Source organism: Podarcis gaigeae, assembly GCF_964106915.1.
Source record: "Podarcis gaigeae genome assembly, chromosome: 2".
Lineage (NCBI taxonomy): Eukaryota > Metazoa > Chordata > Lepidosauria > Squamata > Lacertidae > Podarcis > Podarcis gaigeae.
This window is the reverse complement of record NC_139679.1, coordinates 28,314,022-28,333,981: the sequence shown is the minus strand read 5'-3', so window position 1 is coordinate 28,333,981 and position 19,960 is coordinate 28,314,022. Positions and strand designations below refer to the sequence as shown.

The window sequence follows — 19,960 nt, the reverse complement described above, 5'->3', positions numbered from 1 at the left end:
GAATACAGATATGGATTCAATTAAAGCAACCTTGGCCAACCACTGTCTTCTTTGCCTAACCTACTTCATAGGGCTGTTGTATGCTGCAATAAGTTCCTTGGAGGAAGGGTTGGATACAAATATGATAAGCTGGGTAGGGATCCTTCAGAACTTTGCAGTGTATGCAGATTCACATGTGAGATAAAGGCACTCTTGCAATCCTAATTACCATTCCTGGTCCTCTCCTCCACAGGAAAGTTGGATTTACGTGACAGGACATTCTCCAAGCAGGAGGAGGCTGACAGTGAGGCAAAGCCATCTTGTTTGTCCATTGTAAACCAGCAGAGAACCCATGAGCATGGCTGGGATTTAGAGTGCTGCTAATGAGGTAGGAAAAACAGGTTTTTCTAACGGTCCTCACATTTTGTTAGGGTGTGTGTGGAAACAGCCGGCAGTTCTCTCGCAGCATAATCAGGGTTTTCCTTGGGCAGTAGTGACCAAGCCATGGTTGGCAACAGAAATAGCTGTTCCTTTCAGTCCCTTGAAGCATCACATCACATATCCTCAGATGGAATCTGATCTGACCAGCCAGAGAGCTCCCTTCACCTGCACCAGAGTCCTTCTCATCAAGATGCCACAACAACCTTTATACCCTGACAAGACTCTCTAGTAAACCTGGAAGATAATTAAATGAGTCTCTGGGACCGCTGCTCTTACCGGAGGCGATGGTTGGAATTTTGAGACATCATCAATTTCCAAAGAAAGAAGAGGCACTGAGGTTTGTGTGTGTGTGTTTTTTAGTGCATCTGAATAATTAAAATGCCTTGAGCCATCAAAATACAATTGGGAGCTGCCCAGAAGGCTCACCTGAAATCACCTACTCAGAAGAGCAAGGTGAATGATTCAGGAACCTGACTGCCTTGGGCTTGCATATAAGCTGGAGATAAGTGAAAGCATAGTTTAATCATTAGGATAATTCCTCTGTAGGCCAGGGCTTCTCACCAATCAGTTACAAGGAGCAATCCGGTGTGGTGCATTTGCTAGAACTGTTTCTTGGTCTAAAAAACGGTAAAGGGACCCCTGACCATTAGGTCCAGTTGTGGCCGACTCGGGGGTTGCGGTGCTCATCTCGCTTTATTGGCCGAGGGAGCCGGCGTACAGCTTCCGGGTCATGTGGCTAGCATGACTAAGCCGCTTCTGGCAAACCAGAGCAGCGTACCGAAATGCCGTTTACCTTCCCACCAGAGTGGTACCTATTTATCTACTTGCACTTTGACGTGCTTTCAAACTGCTAGGTTGGCAGGAGCAGGGACCGAGCAACAGGAGCTCACCCCATTGCGGGGATTCGAGCTGCTGACCTTCTGATCGGCAAGTCCTAGGCTCTGTGGTTTAACCCACAGCACCACCTGTGTCCCGTTTTGGTCTAGGTACCTTAAAAAACCCTCTTTTGCTGAAAATCACAGAAACTGATACATTATCACATGACAGGGGAACAGCAGCCATCCTGTCCAGTGTGGAGAAATTAAAAATGCCTGAAACTAGATACGTGGTCATGATCTGCAGATGGTGACAGATGTCACAGGATAGGCTGTAACAGTGGGATGATTTCTGCAATTGTGTGCAGTCACATTCTGACAAACAAAAGTGGCTTCTGAGATGCTTAGGGCCCCAAAATGGGGGGGGGGCACACACAATCTTGGAAATGTTAAGAATCAGCTCCCACCACATGCAAAAGAGCACAGGTGTTTACCAAGTCCTTTATCTTTCTCTCACTAATCTAAAACTCCAGATTATTTGAATCCAACATAAATTCTTCACATGCAGAGTCTCTGTAAATAACAGCTCCTTGTTGTATTTGCTCAAACTGTTTCAAGCCTCTCTCTCTGTCTCTGTCTCTCTCTCGGCACTTAATTAAATGAATAATGTTAAAATGTACCAGTTTGAAATTTAGTAACACATTTATTAGAGGAACAATAAAACAGAGGACAACTAGCACTGCTTCTTTCACTGTTTGATACATTTTGGAAGATAATGGAGCCAGGAGAGAAAACCCACATTTATTAGGTTGTGTCATTCCAAAAAGGGTTCCCCTGGCTACCAGTGCATTTAATTAGATAAGGCCATTGTGCAATTGTTTCACGTGTCTAATTACTGTTCAGAGGAATCCAGAGGTCTGGCTTGTTTTATCTGCTTAGAAAAAGAAGAAAATAGCATCAATCAATGGTTTTCCTCCCCAGTTCTTTTCCATTGTGTCCTTTGGAGTGGCTAAAATAAAATACCTAATCTGAGCAAAAGGATGTCAAATGGGTTTTTCAAAGCTCTTCTCTTGAAGGAGCAGCTGAGAGGTTGGCAGCAGCAGACAAACATCTCCATTGGGCTGGTATCCTAAAATGGGGTCCTAAAATGGTTCCGTGCCCTCAGGCCTCTGTGCCAACCACTGCCAAGCCCAAGTGGCTGAGTATCAAGACATGCTGCTGCCCAATGGGCAGCTTTTCAACTCCACCACATGCTTGTTCTGCCAAGTTCCCTTTAGGTATCTAAACACCCAGCATTTCCAGCCCAGCTCAAGAGATTGATTTTAATCTCTCCTGACTGCTGTGTCTCATACAGACATGCAGTACACCAGCACTGACTTAGGTGCTCTCCAAACTGTGTGCACTTTTGGTTAAAATTAGCTGGAGTTACAAATCAAGAAATGTTACTCTCCAGAGAAAAAGAAGAGTGGTGTGTTGGGCAGCAGATTGGGAGAACTGTGCCTGTCTCCTGCTCCAGCAGAACACCTGGGGGAACTCATGGTTCGTGCCTCAGATTTCTCATGATTAAAAATGTGGATCATAAACCACTCACCGTCACCGGTTCCACCTATGGAGGTTGTGATATTCAACAGAGTATTGGAAACTATTCAGATGGAAACACAAGGGCTTACCTAGCATGAAATATATGAACCTAGACAGCCCATCTGACAACAAGTGGCGCTCCTACATCAGAACTATAATGGACATAAGAACAAGGTGCTTGAAAAGGACCAGGGCATGATGTGTCAGTGGAGCTATAAATACGACTCTGTTCTTTGCCATTTAATCTGGTTAAAGGAAGAAAATTGCCTGCTCGAAAGCTAGTCCTATTTATTTACATTTTTTAAAAATGCTTAATTGTTTTCAAGCAATGTACAAAATGAGTCCCATAAATGTCAACAGAACCTGTCTCCAAGTTACAGTATTAATGCATACAGGAGTGCAATCTATATCACAGGACTAACCTTGACCATTTTCTTCAAGCAACATGAATAATTCATGGTATTGACTATGAAGAGATCCACTCCCTGAGACTTCTTTAGAAAGGATTAGGCCAGGGCTCGTATAATCTGTGTTTCTCCAGATGTTGTTGGACCCAAATTCCCATCAGCCCCTGTCAGCATAGCCAATGCTCAGTAAAGATGGGAGTTGTAGTCCAGCAGCACATGGGGGGCAATAGCCCACTCCACCCCTGGAACAGGCAAATCCATGGTGGCTCTCTCAACAGCTGTGTCAGTTTCCTAGAATTTCCAGGTTCATATGTTAATAACAAACAACAAGCAAAGGCCAACAGCTTCACTTCCCTACTTTCAAGTTCCTCAGAGGCATCTGTCGATCTGTGGTTGGAAATAAAATGCTGGACTAATTTGATCTTGTTCCAATTCACTATACCATTCTTTTACTTTCTTTCTGTCTCAGCTTTCGATACCCTGCCCAACTGACTCCATGTAGTTCTGTACTGCAAACCTCAAGTCAAGTATGTTTTCTGTGGGCCAACAGAACTGTTATCTGCAAACATATCGTTTGCGTGAGACATCCCTCCAGAATCAATGTTGGTGTTAAAATTGCAGGCGGCTCAATTTCTTTCTGCTGGAAGTACATATGGGAGCAATAAAAGCTGTCTCCATCAGATGACACATCAGACTGGGATTCCCTTTTAACCATCACCAGTGGGCTGCTGTCCAAGTGGAGATGGAAGAACAGGGAGCAGTTTTGGCAAAATGCCACAAGGCTAGCGCTAAAGCACAGAGGAAGTGTTGGATGAGTAGTAAGCAGGAGCTCCTCCTGTCTGTATCATGCTTTGCCAGTGGCTTGTTCCATAAACCCGACAGCGTAGCAAATGTTAATTTCCACAGTGAATAAATAATTGACCCAGTCTTGTTCTCAGTACATCCTGTTGTGTGGCTATAGAGTAGTAGTGAGGAATCAGTGGCCCTCCTGACATTATTGGACTACAACTTCCATCATCCCTGGGCCATTGGCCATGATAGGAGTCTGGAATTTTAAAGATCTGTCATTTACTGTACATTGCTTGCTAATAAATTGTAGTGAAAAGGAAATCCACATATCTCGCTACTATTTATATGGATTACATTTTCCATGCTCATTTGTCTATATCTTTTTTGCGTATATCTATTTTTGAATTTGATATTTTTCTGGTCTCTTTTAAATTGCTAATTACCTTGGCCCTGATTCATTGAAAGGTGAGATATTTATTGTGAATACATAAAACTTAATAGTTATGAATAAATTCCCATGAGGCATCCCAAAGCAATGTATAATTGTAAATTATAATTCTTAAAGGGTAAAAGAAAGAAATGGGCTTTGTCTTAGCCTTCTAATGCAGAATCTTGGATTCTGGTCACATACTTCTGGACCTCTTGTTTCATTTTCTAAAAAGCAGCTTGCTAGCGCTTGTGGGTTAAACCACAGAGCCTAGGACTTGCCAATCTGAAGGTCGGTGGTTCGAATCCCCACAACGGGGTGAGCTCCTGTTGCTCGATCCCTGCTGCTGCCAACCTAGCAGTTCGAAAGCACGTCAAAGTGCAAGTAGATCAATAGGTGCTGCTCCGGCGGGAAGGTAAACGGCGTTTCCATGTGCTGCTCTGGTTTGCCAGAAGTGGCTTAGTCATGCTGGCCACATGACCCGGAAGCTGTACGCCGGCTCCCTCGGCCAATAAAGCGAGATGAGCGCCGCAAGCCCAGAGTTGGTCACGACTGGACCTAAAGGTCGGGGGTCCCTTTACCTTTACCATTAATCCTTACAGTTAAAAGAGCCAAGTAGGGGTGTGGGCGCGCTATAATTGCCTGACTGCCAAAAATCGAGAAAGGTAGACTGGAAAGCAATGCTTTGAAACAGCGCAGAGATGAGCATCTGCCCTAACCCCGCCTGATTTTGTTGCTGGCCTTTTGGTTCAAGGACTCCCTATGCGGGGGGGGGGGGATAATAATAACAAGTATGCCTTTCTCTGAGACAATGACTAGCTAATTCCGTCGCCGCCGAGTTTGCAGAGGGCTTCGGGTAACGTGGGCTCGCCTGCTTGACAACACAAATCCCACAAAAGCCTTGAACTTTCAGGAAACCCCATTAGCGAGGTTGAGCGATGTGTCAATCCCTTTCTGGCTCTTCCCCCCCCCCCCCGGCCCTTGCCCTGCCTTCCTCCTCCACCTCTGCAAGGCACCGGGAAGAGCCGGAGCGAGGCATTTAGATTTTGAATGGAGGAGACCCGGACTAGCCTGATGACGTCGCCTTCGCCTATTGGCCTTTGGGTGGCGCGACGTCACAGACGGGTCAGTGACTTGGACGGCGGGGCGGGGAAGCGGGGAGGAGGGAGGGAGCTTGAGCAGTCTGAAGCCGGAGAGGAACGCGCCGGCGGGGAGCCCTGGGCAAGCGCAGGCATGGGGTGGAAATGCGGGGACGCAGCAACGAAGCAGCTGAGCCGGTAACATATAGCAAGCTCTCCCGTCGAGCCAAGGGGTCCCGAGTAGGTACGGGTGAGAAGGGGCGGGGTGCCTGTCTTGCTGGCCTGGGGGGGGGGGGGGACGGGAACGCGCCAAGGGAGGCGCCAGGTGTCCTCCGAGGGTTTGGTGGGTGTGTACGGGAAAAGGACGGCGTGGGGTAAAGGGTGCCCGTCGGAAGAAGGGGAAACCCTGCCTTGCCAGAAGGATCCTTGTCTACTTAACCTTGCTGCCGCCGCTTTCTCAACTTCCCTTTGCAGGGAGATTTTGCGGGAAGAGAGTGCCTTGCCCTTTTCTTCTTGGAAAAGAAAGCGCCTCCCTTTCATCTGCCTTTCCCTTGGTTAGCTCAGAGATTCTTGTTTGCTTTTGCAACCCCTTTCCGTTGCTTCCTTGCTATTTACAGGTGACGTCCTGGAGGTTTGTGTTTTTTTAAAGAAAGGCAATAAAAAAGGTGCGTGTGGAGAATTCTCTGTAAATTAAGAACAAGGGGATTTTTTTATCAAGAGCTCCTCCCTCGGACAAAATCCCCTCTCAAAACGCCGCGTTGCAAAACTGGACTTTCTAAAATAAGGAGCGGCTTTTTGCAGAACTGCGAGTGTTTGTAAGGCTGGGAGGCAACGAGCCGCCGTTGTTTTCTGGGCTAATGCATCTGCAACCCATTGATTGGCCGCCGCCCCCCTTCCTCCCATCTCTACCCTTTCCCATCAATGCCTTTTCCCAAGGGAGAAAAAAGGGAGCGAGGGCGGGGAGGGAGAGCATGGGAAAGAATCGACTGGAATCGCTATTTGGTTTTGATCATCCTAGCTGGGCAAAGAGGAGGCTAATTGGGTTGGCATTTGGAGAGTGCGTACACTCGCCGAGGTGATGCAGTTAAGCTAGCATCTTGTTTTATTCTTGTCGGAGGGAGGCTTTCCCATTGTCTCGACAAAAAGCGAGCGTGTCTCTTTAAAATTCCGTGAATGAACGCTACGGCTCGGGGATGAGTACTGCAGCTCCGTGTGTGTGTTGTGCGTTTGTGCGCAGAGACCAAAACGCGAGCCAGAGAGAGATAGAGTTGCGGGAAGCCTGGAGTTTGCTTAGGTATAAACGCGCTTGGAAGGAGCGAGTAGCAGTTCTGGCAAGTGCTAAATCCTAAAGCAAAGGGGAAGCCCAAACAAACCAGTTCTCCTCTGGCCTCTGCGTGGGAAATTCTTCCCCAAATGGGTAGTCGAAAACTTCTGCTGGCAGGCGCGCTTGCAAGGCTTTGAAGCATTTGTTTTAGCTTGTGCGGATCCAAAGGGAGGGAGGTCACTTCGGAAAGGAGGCGTTTGAAAAGGAGAAGGTAGCCCTGTAGGGTGTCTCTGCTTTTGCAGGAAGGAGGTTTGTGAGTGTGGCTCTGAAATCTTCTGTGCTTTTCTGTCTCCACTGCAGAGAGTCGTGGGTGACTTGGAATATTAGATTTCTGCACCCGCTCAAAAAGTTAAAAGTTCCTTTGAAGTATGAAGGCAGTGGCTGTGTATTTATGTACTACCCCCACAAAAAAAGCCCACTTTGTAACCAGTCTGTTATCCCAAAGTGACAGCTGCAGAGTATGCTTTCTTGCCTATCGATCATTTCCAGCCTTAGAAGATTCTCTCACCTCCCCTTTTTTGAGGAGGGGGGTATTCCTTTTCCCTTTACCATGGAGGGGATGATGTGCTCTGCAGTCCCTTGTGACTGTTTCAATGGTGAGAGAGAGGGTTGCTGCCTCCCACCCAATGGGACTGATTGAAATTCAGCTTCACAAAGAGCTCTGAACTAGAGTTCCAGACAAAGGAAACTGCTAGGGTTACGCTTCTCTTCCCTCTGCTTGCTTGAATTTCATGCTGCCTTGCCAAGTTCTCTATAAGCGGCTCTGTTGTGCAGCTTCTAGTTCCCCTCCTGCAATAGACAAGGATAAACTTGTCCTGTTAACTGTAGTTTTAACTTCTTTTTTTCTGGGCTGATTCCAAGGTGGCCTTCTTCACGCTTACTTGAATAAGTCTGTGTGCCTGACTTGTGAGCCTGAACAGAGATGCTCCTTTCTATGCTTGTGGTAAGATGTGGCAAATGTTTAGGCCAGCAGTCCCCAGATGTTATGAATTATTTAGCAAACGCACATGCACAGGCATCTTTTGTGTGTGCAAGTAGGGAGCAATAAACAATATAAACCGTGGTGATTTCTGTTTGTTGACCTGTTCAGTCAAGTGACAGTGATGCCTTAACTCCATCAAGGTCTCTGTGATTTTGACCTATTTTTTTTGGGGGGGGGGGAGGTTGGGATGGCTGTTGAGTTCTACAATATATATTGTTGTTGTTTAGTCATTTAGTTGTGTCCGACTCTTCGTGACCCTATGGACCAGAGCACGCCAGGCACTTCTGTCTTCCACTGCCTCCCGCAGTTTAGTCAAACTCATGCTGGTATCTTCGAGAACACTGTCCAACCATCTCGTCCTCTGTCGTCCCCTTCTCCTTGTGCCCTCAATCTTTCCCAGCATCAGGGTCTTTTCCAGGGAGTCTTCTCTTCTCATGAGGTGGCCAAAGTATTGGAGTCTCAGCTTCAGGATCTGTCCTTCCAGTGAGCACTCAGGGCTGATTTCCTTTCCATGTAAGGAAATAAGGAAATCTACAATGTATAGTGTACCACATAATTTAAACTGAGGTCTGGCCCAAGATGTTTTGCTGCCTGAGGCAAAGAAGTTTGCCCTCCCCATAAGGTAACTGAACTGAACAGGCAGTTTTGAATTAGCACTGATTTGACAGTTTGGGTGGGACATGCTATGCCATGTAATATTCACAACTCTCCAAGAGAGGGAATGGGGGCTTAGGAGGAATAGCATAGGAGCTGCTATAGCATCTGCTTGAGGCAAGTTGCCTTACTTTGCCTAATAAGGCCATCCCTGCTTAAGTTTCCCAAAGTGATTTTGCTCTGCAGCCTAATTGTAGAAGTGTTTTAAAGTTTCATTGAGTTCAGTGGGAAAGTGTTCGATGAGCGTGCCATCTTAGTGATAGCTTTGGCTATGGTTGGAGAGTCTTGAATTCTGCATTCCATCCAGCACTTTAAGGATCAGAAGAAAAGTTAAAGCATCTAGCAAGGCATCAGTTTTTTATATATAAAAAACCGTAGTACTGTATAGTTATATCTTATTTGCAATCTAGAACAACCATTTACGTCATAACATTTACTGAGCTAACACTGGCCTGACCCTCATTCCAGTAGTGGTACAGCTATGTGAAGCAGTTGGGAGTGGACACTTCCAGGATATAGACAGCAGAAGAAATGGGTCCTTCAACTTTGTAATGCATGCTTGTGAAGTCTCTTCTGCTTGGTGGTGTGTGATGCTGGAAAGTGTAAATGGTTGGAGGCAAGTTCCGAGCCTGAAAGAGCATAGCCTCTAGTGTCTAGATGTTAAATAGCAAATGGGCTTGACCTGCTTGTGGCTTGACCTTTCCATTCTTGGTAAGAAGTAGAAACACCTGGTTGACAAGAAGTTGGTTAAGAGAATAAATCAATCTTGAGTGCAACACTATGACATAATAGCGCAGAGATCCAGCTAGCCATGGTGTGCGGTGCTCCATAAGAGACCCTGTGATACATACAATACACCCCTTTATTGTAGCCTTGAAATGCCGCTTGCAAAGAGTGTGTAGTAGCTGTTGAGCAGTGCTGTTTGTGAACTTTCTCAATGGTCCTCTTTGCATAGGTTGCTGAAGAGAGCTGCACAAGCTGGGGTGGAACAGGTGCTGACATCTTTGCTTCCACCTTTCCAAAATGCTTGTGGCCTTATCAGCAATGGATGCGTTTCCCCTCTCTGTTAAGAAAATAGTAGTGGTTTTGAGCATAACTGCTTCTTAAATTGACCAGAGTCTCAGCTGGACTGCCAGTCTGTGTTCTACCGCAGGGGTAGTCAATGTTGGGTCCTCCAGATATTGTTGAATTGCAACTCCCATCAGCTCCAGCCAGCATGCTCAGCTCAAGGAGGATGGGAGTTGTGATCCAGAACATCTGGAAGGTTTCATGTTTGCCACCAAATCAACCCAGCTGCAATGTGTGAACGATACAGATATCTGTATGTCTGTTGTGTAATAATAATAATAATAATAATAATAATTTATTATTTATACCCCGCCCATCTGGCTGGGCCTCCCCAGCCACTCTGGGTGGCTTCCATAGAAACCAAAAATACAGTAAAATATCACACGTTAAAAACTTCCCTGAACAGGGCTGCCTTAAGATGTCTTCTGAATGTCAGGTAGTTGTTTATCGCTTTGACATCGTGTTAGTGAGTAGTCAACACTGCTGCTACACAGATCATTGTTAAAGTTTGCTCATGGCAGATGTAGACCAGAAATGTGTAGACTTCCTTTGGGATAGCTGAGTAACTAGGAGTCTCATTCTGTCTAGTACAAAGATTTGGATGCTGATAAAACTTAAGTTAGGAATATGGATGTTTTTTGCTTCAGGTCATATGATGCAGCAAGTAGGTTTCTTGAGTATCTCAAATCCATGCTTATGTTAAATACATCTTGCACCACTACTGTGCCACTGTTCAGCAATGGCTTCTGCCTCTTCTTCATCTAATTCCTTATGGAAATATGTTCACTGCTGTTTGCATACATGCCAGTGGCTGGATCAGGCCAATATAATAACACATCCTGAAATAACTTCATTTGGTTTGGAACCAGAAAACCCCAATCTCTGCCTTCCTTGGAAAAAACATCATCAAAAAAATCAAGGAGTAATGATTTGCCTTAATTGGCTGGCTGCATTGTCTGCTGATTGAGCAAGCCATTCTGCAGCTGAGCTGCCTGGAGAGTGATTGACTAATTGTTAGTTGTTGGTCAGTTCTTCAAATCAATGCATGTTTGGAACCCAAAATACCCCATGTGAGTGAACAGTGGCCAGGTTTAATCTCTAGAAGAGGTAGTAAATCCTAGGCTGTACATTGTGACCAGAGTAGAGAGTGTTGCTGCAATGATTTTCCTGCCTGTTCCGACCACAGGTTATTATGCCTTGGGGGGATGGTCATTTAAAATGGTTCTGGCTCTGCTGACACGATTGGGCTTCTGCTGAGCAGTGCATTCTGAGGATCATTGTCTGGCATGCTTGTTCAGAGCCGAAACAGTAATAAACAATGTCCTGAGCTGCTTGCTATCTTAAGCAGATTGCCTGCTATCTACAGACAGTAGACTTTGGCTTCACCTGGATTTGAGAAGCTTGATTGTAGCTCTCATGGGCCTAACCAGGTCAGGTGGAGCAAAGCTAGACTGGGGGCAAAAGATACTTGGATATTTCAGAACAAACAAACACAGATGCCTTTCATAGTTGTATGTGGAGGTTGCTGTAAAATCTGCCATGTGACCAGAGAGTTTATTAGGATTCATTAACATCTTATAGTAGTGAATTCTAAGGATGCACATTTAATAGTTTCACTGCATTTATTGCAAGAGAGTTAATTAACAATTGCTTCCTGATTATTTGGCGAGGTTAACAAGATTTAGTGACTATGAGCTCAAACACCTTTGTGCTGAAAGAATAATTCATTTCTGTGTCAGATTGTTTTTATAAAGTCAATGCAACTTGCCTCTCTTGCAACTTGCCTCTCTCTGTGTCAGATTGTTTTTATAAAGTCAATGCAACTTGCCTCTTGTTTTTAATTGACAAATTAATTGTTTTGATCTAATCAGTGTGTGGCTTTGACCTTCAGAGCCTTGGTCTTGCAACAAGTGCCTCGCAGCCAGACTTCAGGTGAACTACAATAGCAGTCCTGCCACCTTACAAATAAACAAGTAAATAAATTGGTCCCCAAATGAATGTAGTGCTAAAGGCAGGTTCTAAGGTCTGAAAAGGTGTAAACTCCTGGGTAGCTTGAAGGGAAGAAAGAAAAACAATTTGGAGAGCATCTAAGTACAATATTTCATGGCAGGGCAGAGACCCATTTGCTCAGTATAGGGTTTCATGCTTCAGCAGTAGTGATCCTATATGAAGTATAATATAAAGTCTCCCTAATGTAAGATCAATAAGCTTTTTTCTTGTGTTTGTGTTGTGGCAGCATTCTAACAAGAACCTGCAGGCCACTGAAATGGACAGTTTGTGTTTTGAAATTGAAGTTGGTACACCTTTTAAACCTGCATCTCTAGCAAAACTAGTGGGTCTTGGTTTTCGTTTTTTTAAAAAATGCTTTGGATCTGCTATATTTTAACTGGCATATTTAAAAACTGAACAAGAGAGCAAATCAAGAACTACCGGTACCTTCTTTCTTTTTTAGGAAAAGTGCAAGGTTTTCTCATATGCCAACACATTTACTCGAGGGGGGGGGGGGTTTAAATAAAAAAACCACAAACATGGGAGTTGTAATTAAGCCTTCTGTAATCAATTTGTTAGGTTCTAGTTCATTTTAGGATCACCAGTCATTCTTTTTCTTACTGCGTTGCAAAACCTTCTGGAAAGGGCCGGTTTACTTTCACTGCTGGTCAGTTGATTCACCTCCTCTGCAGAGTGGCAGTTTCTTCTGATCAATAATCTGAAGTGTTTGTTTGCATAGCTTTTGTGTGTTTGAAATGGAAACCTCCAATGCCTCTCTCTGTAGCAATCGTTGCCCAACCCACAACAGCCTGCCAGGGCAACTTTTTTCACACCCATTCTGCCCTTTGGTCTCTTTTGCCATATGTGGATCCCTGTCTGCAGGTCAGAATTGAGGTCAGGCCGGTTAAAATCCCAGTGCAGGATTGGAAACTCAAGGTAACCGTTTCACTCTTTTTGCTAGCAGGAATTCTGATAAAAAGGCCTTGATAATGCAATTTAAATTTGGTGGGGTGGCGGCAGCTGGGGTTATGAGTGTAGCAGAACCAGCCCCCAACCCCAAACCAAATCTTTCAAGGAGCCATTAAAACAGAACCAGTCTTCAAAAGCTGGATAGTGTTGTTATTAGTGCTGTGACTTACCTAAAAGGTAGTCTGTACCTGACTTTCCTGGTTGTAGGCATTTGTGGGAGGAGAGAGATCTCCTGCACTGCCAGCAAAGGTTATTTTAAAGACAACAATATAAAACCAAGTAAATAAAGAGGACTTTGTTTGCTTACCCTGCCCCCTCCTTTCTCTCGTGTTAGATGAAACTCTTAATCTATCTGAAGGGTTGTGGGCAGTAGTGAAGGTTCTGTCTTTTGCTCTGGTGACTCTGATCAAAGCTCAGCTCCTGTGACCTTTTCCTCCCACAAAGTGCTGCCTTGTGAACCAAAATGTACTGTAGGCCCTTAATTCCAGGCCTAGCCAGGCGTTCAGTTGCTGACGAGGGAAAGTTCAGGATGTTGTTCTGAGGCAAGTGCAGAATGGGGCCTGTTTTTGACTGGGAAAGTCTGGCGTGAAAGAGAGGTAGACCCTTTCTGGGATTATGTACCTGAGCACAGTGGAACAGATGTGTGTCCTTACTTGCGACCAGGAGGGGGCAAGTACCGTATTTTTTCGTGTATAAGATGTCCCCATGTATGACGACCCCTTTTTTTGAACCTCAAATTAAGAAGTCAGTACAGTAGTACCTCAGGTTACATACACTTCAGGTTACAGACTCCGCTAACCCAGAAATATTACCTCGGGTTAAGAACTTTGCTTCAGGATGAGAACAGAAATCGTGCTCCAGCGGCGCAGTGGCAGCGGAAGACCCCATTAGCTAAAGTGGTGCTTCAGGTTAAGAACAGACCTCCAGAATGAGTTAAGTTCTTAACCCGAGGTACCACCGTATTTTAAAATAGTTAGGGTTGCCATATTTCAAGAGCCTGAGCCCAAACCCGACCTTGGCCGTCCTCGCCAAAGCTGTTGCTACTAACCACTTAACTTTCTTGTTGGGCCCACTCTGTATCTCCTCTCAGAAAGGTAGGAGAAGAGGTATGTTTATATATTACATGTATATATACCTTTCCTCTAAGCAGCTCAAGGTAATGTGCAAAGTTCCCTCTCCACCTGTTCATTTTATTATCACATTATGAGGCTGAGAGTTGGGTCACCCAGTGCGGATTTGAACCTGGACCTCCTTGGTTCTAGTCCATCCCTCTGACCGCTACACTACACTGTCTCATTACAGTTGCTGCTCTTACTGCTCGCTAGACAAGGGCAGGTGAACAAGAAGCACCAGTCAGGAGGATTCAAGGATTGGCAGTTGGCCCCTAGTGGGGCATGGTCCTCAGCGGATACCTGGCAGTGCCAATCCCCTGGGTGCTTGTCCTGGTGCAAGTACATTTTGTGTTTCGCTTCTAAGTGGGCCTCTCTGTAGCCAGAACAAACACAGGGCATGTTAATACAAATGGTTTAGTCTGTTGAACAAACTTTGCTCTGACGGAGGAGTTTAAAGTGAGGAAAGAATAAGCATATGGCCTTCTCATTAAAGAAGAGTTTGTGTACCCTTAGCTTTGCAAATTATGTAATGGGGCTCACTTTTCCCTTTGCAGCGGATGCCTTTGTCACCCGCAGTTTGTTATTGTCACTTGTCTTCCAGAATTCTAGAACATTGTCATACGATTTTACTGAGTCTGATGGAGATTTAAATGTGTGTGTGACCAGAGCACAATGCAAGATACATTCTCCTGAATATGAAAACCACAAATGCCTTACAAATATAGGAGGCAGTGTTCTATTGAACCAGACAAGTCCATCTCACCATATTTACTTGCTCTGGCAGTGTAAATCCTAGACTTGGGAAAAGACCTCTGCTTAGATCTTGAGGTGCCTTAACTGGAGATGCATTCAAGACTGGTGCTGTGCCCCTGAGCTTCAGGTGGGATTCACTTGTGTGCATGTAATACAGGAATGCTGGGCTTCTGGGTGTTGCCAGGCATTCCTTAGGTAAAGAGGCACCCTGAATTCAGGGATAATAACCAGTATGCTGCCCTTGCAGACGCTGTTGGACTAAAGCTCTCATCGGCCCCATGCAGCATTGTCAATGATTAGGGTTGTTGGGAGTTGCGGTCTAACAGCATGTGATAGGCACCGCATTGGCTACCTCCGATTCACCTCCATGGAGTGGGCAAGTAGTTTTGGCTATAAATGGCTATAAATTTGTGGCCATTTAGACTATTAGATCTCAGAATACAGAAAAGTGCAATGTCTTCCCGAACTCCTGTTTCCTTGGGATATCCCTTTTCTTGCAGGCTCCTGCTCTTCCTTTTTTGTTGTACCTGGCTCAACATATCTGATCCTTGCAAGGTAAACACTGGGGCAGCAGCAAGCTAGCACAGGTAACCCACACAGTGGCAAGCCAGCAAGATTGGGAGTGTATGCTGTATAAAACCCCCATGCAAATTGGTACCTATTTTTAGGTGCCACTTTTCAGCTCCGAAGTGCTGTTCTGGCAACATGGGAAGATGCTTTTGTGCAACTCTTAATTGCCCCAGGGAAATCTCCTCCCCATTAAGAACTACATTATCACAATGAAACCCTTTCGAAAGCAATTGGTAGAGAGCAGATCTTTGGTACAGTCATGCTTTTGACAAGGGACATAGCAGGCCAAATGGTTCCGACCCCCTCTTTCACACACCTTTTATGATATTTGCCTTGGCTTCCTTCTGTTGATAGCGCTGCTACAAATCACTCTCCCCATGGCAAACTATCTCTATCCTGGCAGTTGCATTTGCAAGTCCTAGCCATGTGACACTCTCTCATCCACATCTAGTTTTCCCTGTCCAGGTTCTTAGAGACTACTGTGGGGAGCATGGAGAATGGCTGTGTACCGTATTGGCCCAAATATAAGCCACATCCACAAATAAGCACACCCTAAAAATTGAAGGGGGGGGAGAGAAAGAAAAAATACCAGGCCTGCTTCCAGAGGGAACAAGGGGGGAGGCCACCAGCAAAGCAGCTTTACCCCCCCTTTCATTCTGATGGCTCGAGGGAGGTTTTGGAGCAGCGTGTGGCTGCACTCCTGAGCTGCTGGGGGGGGGGAGCCACCCCGCTTTGACAGTGGCGTAAGTTCCTGGATATAAGCCTTACTTTTAACTTTTCCCGATCAGAATTTGGGGGGTGGGGTGGCTTATATTCGGGCCAATGCAGTAATTGGGGGCAAATTGCATGGAGAGTCCTTGCAAATGCTGGATAATAATAATCATCATAATTTATTATTTATACCCCGCCCATCTGGCTGGGTTTCCCCAGCCACTCTGGGTGGCTTCCAACAAAATATTAAAATACAATAGTCACTTAAACATTAAAAGCTTCCCATAACAGAGCTGCCTTCAGATGTCTTCTAAAAGTCTGGTAGTTGTTTTTCTTTTTGACATCTGGTGGGAGGGTGTTCCACAGAATGGGTGCCACTACCGAGAAGGCCCTCTGCCTGGTTCCCTGTAACTTGGCTTCTTGCAGCGAGGGAACCGCCAGAAGGCCCTCGGAGCTGGACCTCAGTGTCCGGGTTGAACGATGTGGGTGGAGACGCTAGATATGGGGAGTCCATTTTCAGAGACCTCCCACATGGTGACATGCTCAGTTCTCTGACTCTAAAGCAGGTCTGCACAGCCCATCACCTGTGGCTTGTGGCTTGCTCGAAAACCCTCCTGTTTCTGTTTCTGCAGCCCCAGGCAGGCACAGCAACAGCAAATACTTGACACTTACTGAATCCTCGAGAGCTTCTGTGCGTGGTTGGCAGGTTGCATTCAGCTTGGTACATCACAAGTTATGTGTGCATTTGCTCTAAGAGTCAGCCGAGCTGCTATACTTGCCATGGGGACCAATATCCTTGTAGGGAGCATGTAGCTATTTCATGTAGTGGAACACATCACGTGACTCAACCCATTGTCATGGATATACGGGGAAACCAGTACATGTAGGATGTCATGTGCAACATTCATGTGTTCAGTTCCACTAAATTCACCCTGGGAATTGGTAGTGGGGCTGTCTAGATGGCCCCAATACCAAGAATAGTAGAACTTTCCCCTAATGCCAGGCTTAAAGTATTAGTACAGTATTGCGGTCTGGCATATCTTCTTAGGAAAACTGAACTGCTATCTTGTGTAGAATAAGTAAGATTGTTCCTTTTAGTCAGTTCAACCAATTCAGCTTTTTAAAAAAATATTGTATGTCGTGATACATATATGAAATGTTTACATAGTATTACATATACATTATATTTGTAAATTCACATTTCATTATGTACCAACATTTAGTCATTTCTTATTTGCTTCTTATTTATTGCCCTATGTGTTTCTTCCCCCGTGCATGATTTTCTTGTTTTTATTTTATAACTTTATTATTGCGATTGTATTTTTGTATCTTGATAATTAAACATACATTCTTGTATATCTGTTTAACTTAACTTTGTGAAATCACCAATTCAGCTTTTTTTTACACCAACAAATGTTGTGTTCTGGGAGCACCGTCCCCATGCTATCCTTTTTAAATTCAAAGCATAATCTGGTGCTTCTCCCCTCCTCTCCCTCTTTCCCTGTATCTGAGCCATGTTTGTGGCTTTCTTATGGCTGGTCCAGCCAGAAGAACGCAATGCTTGACTGCATATAGTGAAGTGCCGCTTATGTGAGATGTGTTCCTAGAAAGAAAGGGAAGCAGCTGAGTTGTGAAATTATGTTTGTAGGATTCCCAGATCCTACTTCCCCAAACTCTTCAGTCAGCTCCTCTAAACTTCAGTGGACTTTGGGAGCAAAGTTTGCTCTACATACATTACATGAGCGGGAGTCTAGGAGTCCATTGTTAATATCTTGAGTGGGGTGGGGGCGAGCAGGCTGATGCTCTAGTAGGGTGAAGAGACAATGAGATGGCAAAAAGGGGAAAGAGTTGTCCTGGCTCTGTGATGACTGCCTGACTACTCTTGAAGGGTCTTCAGTGAAGAAGATCCAAAACACCACGAGGAGACTTGAGGGAGGAGCAGACAGACTTAATGACAGTGCAGTGCTGAGAATAAGGGATGCCTCTTGCATTCTATGGGATGCTTATATTCTGCTTTAAGCAAATTTTGTCAGTCCTTTGGGGGCACATACTCACAGTTTCTTTACTGGCCAATGTGGCTTCCATGTGTCTCCCTCTCTCCCACTGACTAGATCAAGCTTTCCAAACATCATAATTTGGGTTAACACAATATTATAGACTGTCTGACCTCAAAACTGGCCACCAGCCGGGCTGCCTGTTTAAATTTTTTCATAATGTCTTGGCGTTCAATGGAGCTTTTCTTGGCAGATTCTAATATTAGGGGATGGTTTATTAAGCTTCACTTACCCTCTAGCTTTCTCCAAGTAGCAGCGTGATTGTCACAGGATCCTGTCTCAGTTGTTGCTCAACTGCAGATGGAGACAAGAGGCTCCATTCTTTTCTCCGTCAACCGCCCCAAATAAAGAGGTAGAAGGGGGGAGTTGCCTTTCTCTTGCTTTACTTCTAGATCATGAGACTGGGCAGTAAAGGAAGTGTACAACACAACAACCTCCAGGTATGTCTTTTTCTTTGGATCATTGTGGAACATTAAACTCCAGCTAAGGAGAATAACATCTTTCACGGTTGAATTTTCTGCGAGTGAGAGGTCTCATACAAAAGGCAAAGGGTGCTGTAGTTGAGTAGGAAACTTCTTCATCCATCAGGGTAAGGAGGCTTTGGTGCAAGACTGTTGAGCTGTCCCCTAGCCATAAGTGCACAGGGCAATGAGTCCAGAATGCTTTCACATTGTCCCTAATGGTATTACAGTATAATACTCTCTTAGAATAAAGTCTTTATTAGATGGCTCCAGAACGTGAGATCTGTGCATTTCATTATGAACGATTCGACTTTCCTCTTCTGATAAGTGTGAGCATATATGTTAGAATTGGACTAAATGTGGCTAGAAATGCGCACACTTCATTAGATTTATTACCTGTCCATCGCCACAAGTTTCCAGAGTTGGGCTTGCAGCAGTCCCAAAGGTTTGATTATTGCATTCATTTAAAATGACAGCTTTAAACAGCTTTGCAAACATTGCATCTTGCAGGCTCTTTCGGTTCTGTAAGCAAGGTAAATGTTGACGAACCGGTGTTGAGACCTAGAACTCACAACAGAGTCATGATCTGCATTATTCTGTAAGCTTGCACTGTGTGTACCAGTCTTGTTGAGAAGTGCTGTGATGCATCAGAACCTTTTAGCTTTCCCGTTCCACTTTCTGCCCTTCCCTAGCAATGAGTGATAGGTGAGCAGGGAGACCCCTGGGGGAAAGAGGAGAATGCAAGGGGATGCAGCTCCACAAAACAGGCTGAGCATAGAGCTGGGAGCAACAATCAGGCAACTGGAAGACGACTATGGGAGAAATCCCTGTGGCTCTGCTACTGTAGAGTGGAGAATGTCAGTTCTCATTTGCCCACATCTGAAATCCTCCCATGTCTTGATGGCAGATGAAAGGGTATGAGAGTGGACCATTACAGACAAGTAACTCTTTCTGCTTCATGGAGTTGAGCACTAATTTGATTCACTTGCTGTAACTCAGATTGCCATAAAGGTGAGAGATTTGCATGGCATGCAGACCTGAGTTCAAATCCTATAGCCTTGCCTTGTGCCATTTTTCTGTGAAATGGGGCCACTAAGGCCTAGCTCAGTAGCTTTTAAAGATAAATGTAGGCAACAATTGTTAAAGTAAAAATGTATGCAAATAATAAATTTTTGCTTCTTCTACTAGACAGGTTTTTATTGATATATATATAGCTAAAAAACAAATACAGAATTGTAAACAAACATGACGTGGTGTATCCCACTCCCCATCCCTCTTATAACATATCAGTTGTTGTTGTTGTTGTTGTTGTTGTTTAGTCTTTTAGTCGTGTCCGACTTTTCGTGACCCCATGGACCAGAGCACGCCAGGCACTCCTGTCTTCCACTGTCTCCCGCAGTTTGGTCAAACTAATGTTGGTAGCTTTGAGAACACTGTCCAACCATCTTGTCCTCTGTCGTCCCCTTCTCTTTGTGCCCTCAATCTTTCCCAACATCAGGGTCTTTTCTGGGGAGTCTTCTCTTCTCATGCGGTGGCCAAAGTACTGGAGCCTCAGCTTCAGGATCTTTCCTTCCAGTGGTGCAGCTTATTAATATGTTTCTACTTCCCCTTACAATATTCCTCAAGACTTAATTTGATCTAGTCCATTTCTGCTTTTGAAGAAGGCAAAACTGTTTGGTCTCTTCATTGGAAGCTTCTGTGAAATCAACCAGCTTGCTTCATATGATCTGCTGGGCAATGACTGCATTGTAAATGCATTATATTGAAAAGGAGCCTTGAAGCAAATGTCTGGCTC

General features: G+C 44.9%; 1 protein-coding gene across 7 annotated transcripts in view; it reads left to right on the top strand.

Moving 5' to 3' along the window:
• CDC42EP4 (CDC42 effector protein 4) overlaps positions 1 to 19,960 on the top strand; it is a 45,156-nt gene that overhangs the window by 11,417 nt on the left and 13,779 nt on the right. The window contains exon 2 of one of the 7 annotated variants that reach the window (XM_083727736.1): positions 233 to 367. The gene's annotated coding sequence lies outside the window, so the exon portion shown is untranslated. The other 6 variants (XM_083727734.1, XM_083727732.1, XM_083727733.1 and 3 more) reach the window with 6 other exon arrangements.